Source organism: Stegodyphus dumicola, chromosome 11, assembly GCF_044657685.1.
Source record: "Stegodyphus dumicola isolate Sdum_Otavi_A_Nest chromosome 11, ASM4465768v1".
Lineage (NCBI taxonomy): Eukaryota > Metazoa > Arthropoda > Arachnida > Araneae > Eresidae > Stegodyphus > Stegodyphus dumicola.
This window is the reverse complement of record NC_140778.1, coordinates 82,242,604-82,254,996: the sequence shown is the minus strand read 5'-3', so window position 1 is coordinate 82,254,996 and position 12,393 is coordinate 82,242,604. Positions and strand designations below refer to the sequence as shown.

At 33.8% G+C, this 12,393-nt stretch overlaps 1 protein-coding gene across 13 annotated transcripts in view; it reads right to left on the bottom strand.

The window, feature by feature from the left end:
• The window catches only part of LOC118184600 (adenylate cyclase type 10-like), a 195,434-nt gene that overhangs the window by 147,136 nt on the left and 35,905 nt on the right, over positions 1–12,393 (bottom strand). The gene's annotated exons all lie outside the window — the stretch shown is intronic.

Below are 12,393 nucleotides of genomic sequence, written 5' to 3'. Positions count from 1 at the left end.
TAGAGCTGCATTCATAAGTTATTTATGAAAAGAATACAAGTTACTCTTGTCAGTTCTAATCACTTTTAATAAATCTATACAGTAGAATGAATTTTTATATTTTACAAAAAATTGATCAAAGTATAGTAAAACTGATACATAATTAATTCATATATCATTAATGCTACTGACAAAAAATGTACTTCAGATTTGTGGAAGATGGATTCATTGCCATTAATTTGCTTTCCTTAACCCCTTAAGGACCAGCATTGGGAGAACGAAGCACAGTCACGGGACTGGACCCGTTGAAATGGATCGTTGCAACCGGCCCGCGCTTTTCAGCATTTTGATATTATGACCTCAATTTTTGAAGTTGCATATTTAATGTACTTGTTTTTAATGTGTATGAATATAAAGAATATCACATTAATAGAAATAAATTAAACAGGCAAAATACTAAAATCATTACTATAAACACAGAAATAAGTACTATAAACATAAAAAAAATTTACAGATAATAAAAAAAAAAAAATTACCTTTAGGTAATTAAATTCCAATTTAAAAATTCTGCCGTGAGTGAAATAATTCAAAACAAGGATTGACACACAGTCCCTACATTGCATATTTCGCACTCAAAATACGTTGTTTGCTTTCGCTTTTCCTTGGTTTTAGAGCATACAACGCATCTTCTCCTACATTTATTACCTTTTCCGTCAACGTAAATTTTCAGAAACTGTCTTCCAGTTAGTTGGAAAGGTGGAGAGTCTTGTAATTTTGGACAGATTTTTAAGTAAAGTCTCTTAGCCATGGCTAACGGAATGAAGCTGAATATAACCCCAACACATGTCCCGAAACTTCTTCAAAAGACACTCAGAAATATTTCATCCTCAAACCCTGTGTGACATCAGGTTTATATTAGAAAACTTCCTGTTTATCTAAATCAAAAATAGCATCCATGATAACTGGAAAGTGATCAGGAAAGACACCCACTGACAGGATATCCATTACTGATCACGTCAATCTATACATTATATGTAAAGTAAATACATTATATCCCAAATATAATGCCTGTGTCATTATATATAGTGACCATTCATGCCGAGTAAGAAAAACAAAAACGCTGGCTCTTTCCTGAGAAATGTGAGCAAGACGCATTATGCGTCGAGAAAGCTGATTGTCTTTCCCCATCTGTAATAATGCTGTAATGTTACTTTTTAATAAACCAAGAAAGCTTATGTTGAGTTTCAAAATAAACAAAACAAAACAAAACAAAAATCCTAACAAAATAAACAAAAATGCCTGTGCCCCTTTAATTCACAGGCACACTTATAAAGAGCTGTGATTTCCAGTTTGTTTATTTCAATAAATCTCTCAAAACCAGAAGCACAAAACAGAAACTAATGCCAGTACATGAAGGTCAAAGGCCGTATGAATCAACCTATGTGAAAACAATTACCACTTAGCTCTATTTACTGGCTTTTAAAAATTCAAATAAATCGTTCCGTTTTAATGTCGCGTATACGTGATGCTGGGATTGTAGGAGCAGAATCGTTGCATCGCGTATACGGGATGCTGGGCTGGTAGGAGTAGAATCATTGCACCATGTGTATGGGACACTGGGCTGGTAGGAGTGGAATCATTGTGGCACGTATATGCGACGCTGGTTCTGAACGGGTTAATATCATTTATTACTGAATTTATGAATGAAGGAAGAGTTGGCAACTAAATGTGTGGTTAACAAAACAAATACTTACTCACTTAATAACATAACATCTGATACAACTTTTATAGAATCTGCAGAAATTAGAAATAATGTATAATGTTGGCAAAAAAAGAGTTTAATGGTATTACTCTTTCCTTAATCACATTCTAATGTTGAATTTATGAATGAAGCTGGAATTAGAGCTAAAGGTTCACTTAATAAAGTAAATACTTTTGTGATTTATTTAAATAACATATGGGAAAATCTTGTATAGATGAAAAACTCAACCTACTTAACAGAATTATTTATGGTGATGAAATTTGTAACAGAACATGGTTCATTCTGTAGTATAATACAAAAAAACAAAAAGCTGATGTCTCAGAAAATCCATAACACAACAAAAGGAGTCCTTAGCTTGTTAGTACAGGAAAAAGAAAGAAAATTTTCTTGCCAGCATTAAACGTAAGATAAGCATCAGCTATTGGCCTTTATTAGGAGCACTTGGTCTTCCACTTAGGAATGAATGCAACAGCAATGACAACCTAGCTTGCGCCTCGTATGCTTGTCAGAGGTCTTGTAAGGGTTCATTTGCTCATCCGCAGAAAAGCTTCTGGGGCTTTTAGCGCGGTGCAGATTTTGCTGTTGCGGTGCTTGTCCGTTGTGTGTACTGGATTTTGATTTCCAAACATGTCGGGTTTGAACATGGAAATAAGGACATTGAGGCTGACATTGTATTATTCCAATACATGATCACTAGCATTGATAAAAATATTAGTGAAAAGAAGGCTTCGGAAACTGATTTAGTTATGGGCGCAAATTTAGAAACATGCATTCTAAAGAAACACATATATATTGAACTGTTCACTGATGAGGGTAATTCGGCCCCATCAGAGAGCATGTCTGCTGGGGAACAGGTATTTGTCCCCGCATACAGAATAAAAGCTTAAAAGATTCAAAGCTAATCATGACGCTTCTCATTCTGAAATTCCCCTTTCCAATAATTTTTCTATATTAGAAAACTCGAATGAAGCTGAAAGTGAAAATGATTATGGTCTTCGCAAAAAGACGGCGAAAATCAATATCTCTCAAAATGATGAGACCAGGATGGCTCCCATGGATGACAGGTCCGCTGAAGAAGAACCAATCAATGACAGCGCAGCTAACCCACAAGAATCAAGTACTGTTGACCTACGAAATACTGCCACTGAGATGGAGGATTTTTCCTTTCCTCAGAAAATTAGTGTAAGACCTCCTCTGATTGTAATTAGAGATGGAAAATACAGCTGGAACAAACTAAGAGAAATGTTTAAGGAAGCCCATATCCCCTTGAAACAAGGTAGAATGATAGCTCAAGATCATTATGAGTTAAAAGTACAGGATATTGAAACGCACAAGGTATTAACTGCATTTTTAAATGAGAAGGACATTAAATACCACTCTTATATTCTGCCAGAGAACAAAACTATCAAAGCTGTAATATGCAGCCTACCAACTGATAACTCTGAGCAAGAAATAGCTGAGGAACTTACAGAAAGGAAATACTCAGTTATGAAGGTTAATCATATGGTCAGTCGCAGAAATGGGGATAAAATCAAACTTCCTTTATTCTTAATTACCTTACAACGTAATGATAACGACAGAGATACTTTTAATCTTACATATCTTCTCTCTCTTAACCCATTAGCCACTGGTGTTGCATTGACGCAAAGGGTCAAAATAAATGCGTATATAAATATAACTACCTGAGATATTTTATACCAGCAGATGATTTTGTGTAGGAAATATTATGAAGATTATTTCTGTAAAAAAATATTTGCCTTCAACAATCATTTTGTTTATAATTATTAATCTCATACTTTAAGAAAAATTTTTGACCGGGTATTTTTGCTGAAAATATTTAATGAAAGAATCGCTGTCTTTATGAGTGATCTATCTTTAGTCAAGGTCACCGTTTATCAGAACATTACATCAGTCAGATGTTTAGATTTGTGTTGGGAAGGGAAAACAGGTGTTGTGTTGACGCTACGTCAGCAGGATACGGGTAGTCAATCTCCTTTTTCACTCATTCCTTTCGATGTTCTGGTTGTTTAAAAATGCCTAGAACGAGGTATCTTACATTAGAAGAAGCCCTTCAAAGATTTTTTGATGAAGAAACAGATGATGATAATGTTAATAATGACCAAAATGAAACTGATATTGTTGTTGCTCCCCCAGAAATTGCAGAGGCTAGTGACGAAGAAGAAAGGAATGGCAATGTTTTAAATAATGATAATGATACTTTACCAAATGATACTGCTGGGGAAGTTGAAATTCACGTAAGAAGTAAGTTTCAGCCTTAGCCTTCTAAAAGCAGTTATAGTCGTACTAAAAAGTTTAAAAAGCAGAAGACTGAAATCTTGAAGTGGATAAAAAAGGAACTGTTAGTTATGTCTCAGGAAGAATATGAAGAAAGAGATAGATGAGAAATTATAAAAGACAAAACACAAGGTAAAACTAGTGGACAGATTTTCGATTTTCTTTTTGGTTTAGACATTTACTCTCTTCTCATTGAATAGAAAAATATATACGCTCAAAACAACAACAACAACAAATAAATAAATAAATAAATAAATAAATAAATAAATAATCCCAGAATCTATTGCATCTGAAGCCTATATGAGAAGATTTATTGGAATATTATTGCTTACAGGATATCATTCTTTACCTCAAGAAAAAATGTATTGGTCTTTTGATAAGGACATTTCTGTTCCTGTTGTACGAGAATTGATATCATGTTTGTAGTACAGGAATATGAAGCAGAATTTGCATTTGACAATAGTCAAATTGACAATACTAATAAATTATATGAGGTGAGACACTATCTAAACTTACTAAATATCACCACTTTTTACTACTGGAAATATACTCTTTTAGATTTCAGAAGCCAGAATGCATTATTCCTTTTGCAAACTCGTATTGAGAGTGTAGAATTAGCCAGAAATAGATCAGCAACAGGAAGACCTAGTAAATCCAGCATTCAAAAACCATTGCATGGAGATGGTAGACATTTTATCGTAAAGTCCATAGATAACAAAAGACTTTGTTGTAAAGAGTACCATAGCCAGACTGTTTATAGATGCAAAGTATGTAATGTAGCTTTACATCATGATTGTAATCAAGCTTTTCATGCTTGAATCTTTCAAATGAAATACTCTGTGTTTGTAAAAGAAATGCAATGTATATTTTAATATTAAATTAATTACAAGTAAAGTAATTTGTAGATTTATAAAATGTTATACAGCTAAAAAGTAATCCTGCACTCCACTCGAAAGAAACATTACACGAGTACAATCCTACTCACTAAACATCCATAGTCTTATTCCGCAGACGTTGCCCGAAAGCAACACTCGCTTTTTCCACAGGTAAGAGCATTTTTTTTATTTTCAATGTAAATTTATGTTATAAATGCTTAATTTAATATTTGTTATTATTTTCATGAGAAAAGAAACATTCCTTGTAGTTTTGGCGGTTAATGGGTTAAAGTTAAGGTTGAAAGATACAAAGGCAGAAAAGACCCCATGCAGTGTTTTAGGTGCCAGGGTTTTCATCATGCGCAAGCCTGGTGTAAGCATGACCCTAAATGTATGAAATGCGCTGGCAGCCACTTCTCTAGAGAATGTCCCAAACTAAAACACAAAAAGCCTCTATGTATAAACTGCGGATTAGAACATACTAGCAATTACAGATGATGTTCTAAATTCCCTAATTCCAATTCTCCAAACCCTCCACATAAGACTTACACAGACAGGGTTATTACAAATAAATCCTACTCATCTGCACTGAAGGGACAAACTTCTCAACAAATTGATGAAGCTAGAAAAATTTATAACAATCTCAAAGGCCTGGTCGAAATAATTCGCTCCTCAGGATTATGTCAACTAAATTTAAATTCTTGTATTAATACAAGTAGTACACTCGCATTCACACCACAAAATCATGGCTAGTACACCCAAAAGACGTGCTCCCATGAGATTAATTGTTTGGAACACAAACAGTCTTAAGGATAAATTATATGAATTTACTGATTTCATAATTGATAATGAAACAGACATCTGTCTTGTCTCTGAAACTTACGCCACTCCGAGCAATAGGTTAACAATTAAAAACTACAGATCTTTTCGCTGTGATAGGTTACATCACAGGGGTGGGGAGGCATTGTCATATATGTTCATTGTAAATTATCGTCTTGCTTAATTGCAACAGATAGAGCTCACAGTTACAAAATTGCTGTGGCCTCAATGCAGCTTTCCAGTTATGGATGTACAAACTTCACTGCAGTCTACAATCCCCCAGATAATAAAGTTACTCCTAATACTCTTGCCAGCATCATCCCAGATGATGCTTCTTTTATTGTAGGAGGTGACTTCAACAGTAAGCACTCTGACTGGGGGTGCAGAAAGACAAACTGCAATGGACTAATTATGCGAGATTTCCTAGAAAATCATCCAGTTGCCATTTTTGTACCGAATTCTTCTACGTATAGGCCACTTATTACTGGCCACTCCCAATATCCTGGATTTTATTATTTCGAATGTGGGCATCAGCTTGACTATGGAGATGCATGAAGCTCTCACTTCTGATCATTTTCCTATTGTGGCCACCTTGGGAATTTTTAATGAACCCACTGATAAGTTCATCCCCCATACTGATTGGAGACTTTTTCATAATATAGTCAAGAAAAGACTCCCGAGATTCAATCCAGTGAAAAGTGTTGCAGACATTGATATGGAAATTGATATGTTCACTACTTGTCTGAACGATGCATAACCAAGGCCCACAAAAGTAATCCTGCAGACTAACAATATTACAAGGCTTCCCAGAAATATTCGAGAGCTAATTAAACAGAGAAACAGGGACCGGAAGTGCTGGAATCTCTCCTGCGACCCTGCAGTTAAAAATGAACTGAATCGCATCAGCAAGAATATTAAAAAAGCAATCCATGATTTTAAAAGAGAAAAATGGGATGATAAAATTGAGAAATTAGAATCACACAGTGACTCATTTTGGAGCTTTATGAAAAATCTCAAAAAGACCCATGAATGTGCTAAGCCAATTACCCACAATGTTGCCTATTCTGATGCTGAAAAATGCAAAATCTTTGCGAATCATCTAAAAATGCAATTTTCACCCAATTCAAGCCCTGTGGATGTCAACTTTGCCTCTGTAGTGAAAAATAAGCTTATAGACCAGCTTAATGAACCAACTGCAGTTAATATCTTTAGTCTCACCTCCCCAAAAGAAACTGTAAACATTATCAAGAAGCTCAGGCTGAGAAAAGCTCTCGGTATAGATAGAGTCAGTAATTACATACTTCGTAACTTGCCCCAGAATGCAGTCTCTAAACTTGCAGGAATATTCAACGCTTGTTTTACTCAGTGCTACTTCCTGCAGCATGGGAAGATTGCAAAGATTTTACTGCTTCCAAAACCAAGAAAGGACAATACCAAAGCTGAAAATGTTCACCCTATCAGCCTACTACCCATGCTAGGTAAAATTTTTGAAAGAATCATCCTTGGCCTTATGAACCCTTATATGCACCTTCTACCTGATTTCCAGTACGGGTTCAGGAAGGATCTTTCAACAACTAATCAATTTTTTCGACTTGCAGAATTCACAGGGTCTGCCTTGCGCCATAAATGTTGCACTGCCATCCTCATGCTGAACGTGGCGAAAGCCTTTAACCGCATCTGGCATTAGGGACTTATCTACAAATTGATTCAATTAGAGTTTCCGAGGGAACTCATTCTGCTATTGAAATCTTACCTGACTAATAGACTGTTTACTGTGAACTGTGGTGAGAGCTACTCCACATATACTAGGATTAAGGCCAGTGTCCCACAAGGCTCCTGTTTAGGACTGGTGCTCTATTTGTTCTACACAGTAGACTTTCCTAAGGCAAATCTTAGTAACAATATGATTCTGGCATGCTATGCAGATAGATGATACTGTAGTAGCTGTCAGATCAATCCAACCCAACAGAGCGATTAGCATTCTTCAGGACTTTACTATTTAAATTGAAAACTGGTGTGCTAATAAGAGGGTCTCCATTAATGCTGCGAAATCTCAACTCCTACTTATAGGGCGCAGAAGACTCCATAGTGCAACTTCTGTATCTTTTTGGTCAACATGTGCCAAGAGTTAATAATGCGAATTATCTGAGGGTTATACTCAATCAGAGGTTCACCTGGCATACGCACATTAGACATGTTGTTGGTAAAGCCTTAGCGGCTGCTAATCAGCTATATGTCCTGTTAGGTAAAAACTCTGGACTTAGCCTTATTAGGAAACGTCATATTTACATTACAATTCTGTGTCCAATCATGAGCTATGCATCACCGGCTTAGGCTGCCACTTCTCCTGCTAACATCAAGAAGCTGCAGATAGTGCAGAACGAAATTTTGAGAATTATTACAGGGTCCCACTTTTATATCAGAAATGCTCTGCTTCAAAATGATCTCAAGCTAGAGCCAATGGACGTCTACTTGCATAGACAATGATAAATTTTTCAAAAAAGGACTCCTCACTGACGCAGGAAACTTTAGAGCCACACTGAATTACTGCACAGATCCGAAGGACATTAGCATTCGTCCATTTATTGCGCACAGATTGCGCAACCATAATTTCGTGACCTGAGCTATTTCATCTCTCATGCATAATTGGCATGCGTTCTTGAATTCATGAGCTTGCATTTGTTTATTTGTAGTATATATTGTCTGTAACATATTCCTGTACAGTCAAAAGTCGTTAATTCGGACAGCCATAATTCGGAATGATCTATAATTCGGACCTCAAAGCTACAAACTTTCTGCGCATGCATAGCAATCATGCATAGGTGTTACGTCTATAAATATAGAATTAAAGAGAAAGTATTAGCACATAAAACAAAGCAACTTAAACAACTTACATTGAAAGAAACGTTTAATAAAGTAAACAAATAAATATTAAGCTTTTTTGTTTGTAAATTTTGATACCCTTTAGATCATAATTGTTCTTTATTTCATAAATTACGGTTTCATATTTTTAATTTTATAATTTCTGCATGCCATCTTACCAGATTTAAATTGATGATCTATAATCTGGAAAAATCGATAATCCGGAATTGCCGAAGTCCCGACGAGTCAGGATTAACGACTTTTGACTGTTTATACGATACTGAGTTTTCTGACTGTTCCAGTAATTCACATTACACATTTTCATCTTGACTGCTTCCTTCACTAATTTACCTACTCCCATATGTCAGGTCTATTTGTGACTCCTTCAGGGTCTCCTTTCCCCTTCTCTTTCTCCTTCATTGCATCCTCCCATTGTGGGAGTTCATATGATTGCTTCCATGTGAAGTGCCCTCAGGTTGTTACATCAGCAGAGCTTTCGACAGCCAAGCTTTCTTGGCTAGTAAAGCATAAGCATTCAGCATTAAAGCATTAAGCAATGATAACCATGTTGCCACCCTGCATCTCACCAGATGCTCCAAATCAAAGGTATAATTGTGCCACTGAATGCAACTGCTGATTATTTTTTTTACTTCCTTGTATGAAGTAAAGGAAGTATTGTAATCATGAAAAATTTTGGGTATCATATTTCAATGAAAATATACATTTTGACCATTCTTTTGCATGACTTCTGTATTTACGGTCAGAATAAAGGACTCTCTTTTCAAAATGGATTTTAAGTTGGATTTAAAATAGACCTTTTTCAAGACATCTGTGCATACATATGTATGTATCTAGAATAATTAAAAATGATTAGCTATAGAATATAGCCGTCAATGTAGAATGTTGAAATTTTGTATATGGGGCTGCTACAACATCTAGTTGGGCATCTCTCTCTCTTTTTTTTTTTAATCCAGTTGGCAGTACCAAAAGTGTATATACATACGTAAAACCGGACCTCTATTTTCACAGTTTTGGTCGTAGACATACCTTCCAATTACAGAAGGGTTTTAAAATGATAAAAAAAGTCCTGTTTTGGAAATTACAAATTTAAAAAAAAAAGAAAAGGATTAATTTTAGACAACAAAATCTAACTTTTAATGTGGTGTCCCAATTCCTACACTTATATTTGGGAAAGTTTTATATTCGTCATGGAAAAATAAAAATATAAGAATTTTAACTCCTGTACAATAAAAATTGACTGGGATATTTAATTTCAACATCTGCAATTTTTGATATCATTTTCAACTTGCCTTGAGCGATTGGTTTATTAAGTTAGAAAAATTTGAGGAAATATGTTTAAATGAAGTGCAGCAAAAAATGTGAACAATTTAATAGGCTGTACAAGGAAGTCGTGTGATGGCCGTATCAGATTTTTTAAAAACATTTGATAAATATATTTGAGTACTTTTTAAACATTATTTATGATTAAATGGCTTTAGATGGAGTAGAAATTAGTTAAAACAAAAGAAAAGGTAGCAATAGATTAATCTTTATCTTCCACAATCATGAAGTTGCATATTGAAAATTTTGAACAGAAAGCAATTGATAACGCATTACTTAAATTTAAAATGCAGGTATGCCACACAAATGACTCGTTTTTGGTACAGTAATATGAGACAATAGACTGAATAAGTTTCTGGAGAGATTAGATAAATGTAAATTTTTATTTATAAACATTTAACAATATAAAAACACAATATAAGCATTTAAGATAAATCATTTGAAAATTTTAGGTAATAATCTTTTAGGCATGATTTACAAATTAATAAATAAAATTTATCAAAATAAGCAGTACCTTATCTGGTTTGTTTAAGTAAAATCTGCTTTCAATTTATATAATATTTTTAAAAATTCTAGGCGAAACAATTATAAACTTAACTGCATAGGTGAAAGTTTAGTTCAACAAAGCAAAATTTATATCAACTACTTGGGGGAGGGGAACACTTTTTATCCATAAAAGAAAGGAAATTATACGGCAAGTAAATTTTTGCCCTCAGATAATAACGTAAATTTCCGACAATATCTACCCCTGAAAAAATTAACCACTATTATTAGGTCATTCAATGGAAAACTGGAGAAGTTGCATTACAAGTTGCATAAATAACCATATTACAGATGTGTTAAATAAGCAGCCAAGCTAAATAATAGATGTCTGCAACACACTTGTGGCACATAAATAAAGGAAACATACAAACAAAACAGCAGATTCTTGCAACAGTATACTGAGCAAGAATAATGAAGTGCTGTATGGTTTAGTGAAGAAATGAATAGTACAGAGGTTTCTTTATAAAAATTCAATAGAGTAATAAATGTACAAGTTGTTTATGAATGCACTGCAAAAATAAAAACTGGCCTTATTAGCATGACGGATACTCTTCATATGAGTTTAATAATCCATGATAAGCTAAAGTTCTGAAAAGTGTATGCAAGATGATAATGCAATATTTGAAATGAAAGGGAAATATGCTATTCGCTTACTGCTTGCTAAAAGTTAATGGACTACAGTTTTGATATGATGAGGTCCAATTGGCTACACATGAATGAACGCTTACTCTTCGAAGGAATTTCTCCCAAAATATAAATGCATTTGTGAAGCATGTACATTGACTTAAATAAAGGGTACATTAAATACTGATAATGTTTAATTTTTGTAATAGGTGGTCAAAAATTCCATTTCTTGTTTGGACATAGTAATATTTTCTTAGTAAAATACTAGATCTCGAAATTATTCTTATTTTCATCATGCATGTAACATTTAGCAAGGCAATTAATAAAATAATGCTTTTTAGCAATTACTTAATTTATTCAAAAAATATATGCAGTTACTGATGTGAGTTTTATTCGATTCCAGGAAAAATAACTGAAATAATTTTGAATTTTTCTTTTTACGAGAAAGTATTTAAATGAGAGATTTGTAGCTCCATCACAAAGCGTGAAAAGGACCATGACTTGGATCAAATAAAATTGTTGCCAAACAATTAAATTTAGCTCCAATAATGGGTAAGTGTGACATCACAACTCAATTATAATATCTTCACATTACCTTTATATAAATCTGATTAAGTCTCGATGAGTCAATTTAATTTTTGCTTTGTTTGTTTTTCAAGTTATATAAGTCAACTGCTACTTAGCTGTTTCTAAACACAATTTGAAAAACTAATTACAATTTGGGACTCTTCTTCAACAAAACAGTATGCAGTAGAGTATTTTCAAAATTACAGAATCCTAACATCATGAAAAGTGAGATTTTATGTGAAAATGGACAAACACTGCCTGTGCCACATGAAAAACTATGACAAGAAATTTAAGTTTTTTATATGTTATGTCCATAACTTGTATATTTTGATTATCAAATTAAATTAAGAGCAATATGTTCCTTCAAACTCCTGCTGACACAAGTTTGGGTAAGATCTCTGGCAATTTTCATTGTCAATGAGATTTCATTACCACGTAAGATGTTTTACTCGATCGAATAAACACTTATGTCTGAAATATTCTTTTTTTTTTTTTTTAAAAAAAATCTCTTACAATTTAAATGTAGGCTTTTGATATTAAAGATGATAACATATAAGATGACTCCTTTTATAATTTTAGGTTGGAAATATTTTCTTCTTTTTCTACCGTGAACTGGAATTTTTATGCAAGTATTTATCTGGAACTTTTATGTATCCAGATTTCAACATTTCCCAATTTTTCTTGATAGTCAAACTTCTACTGTAACTACTTAATTTTTAAAATTTT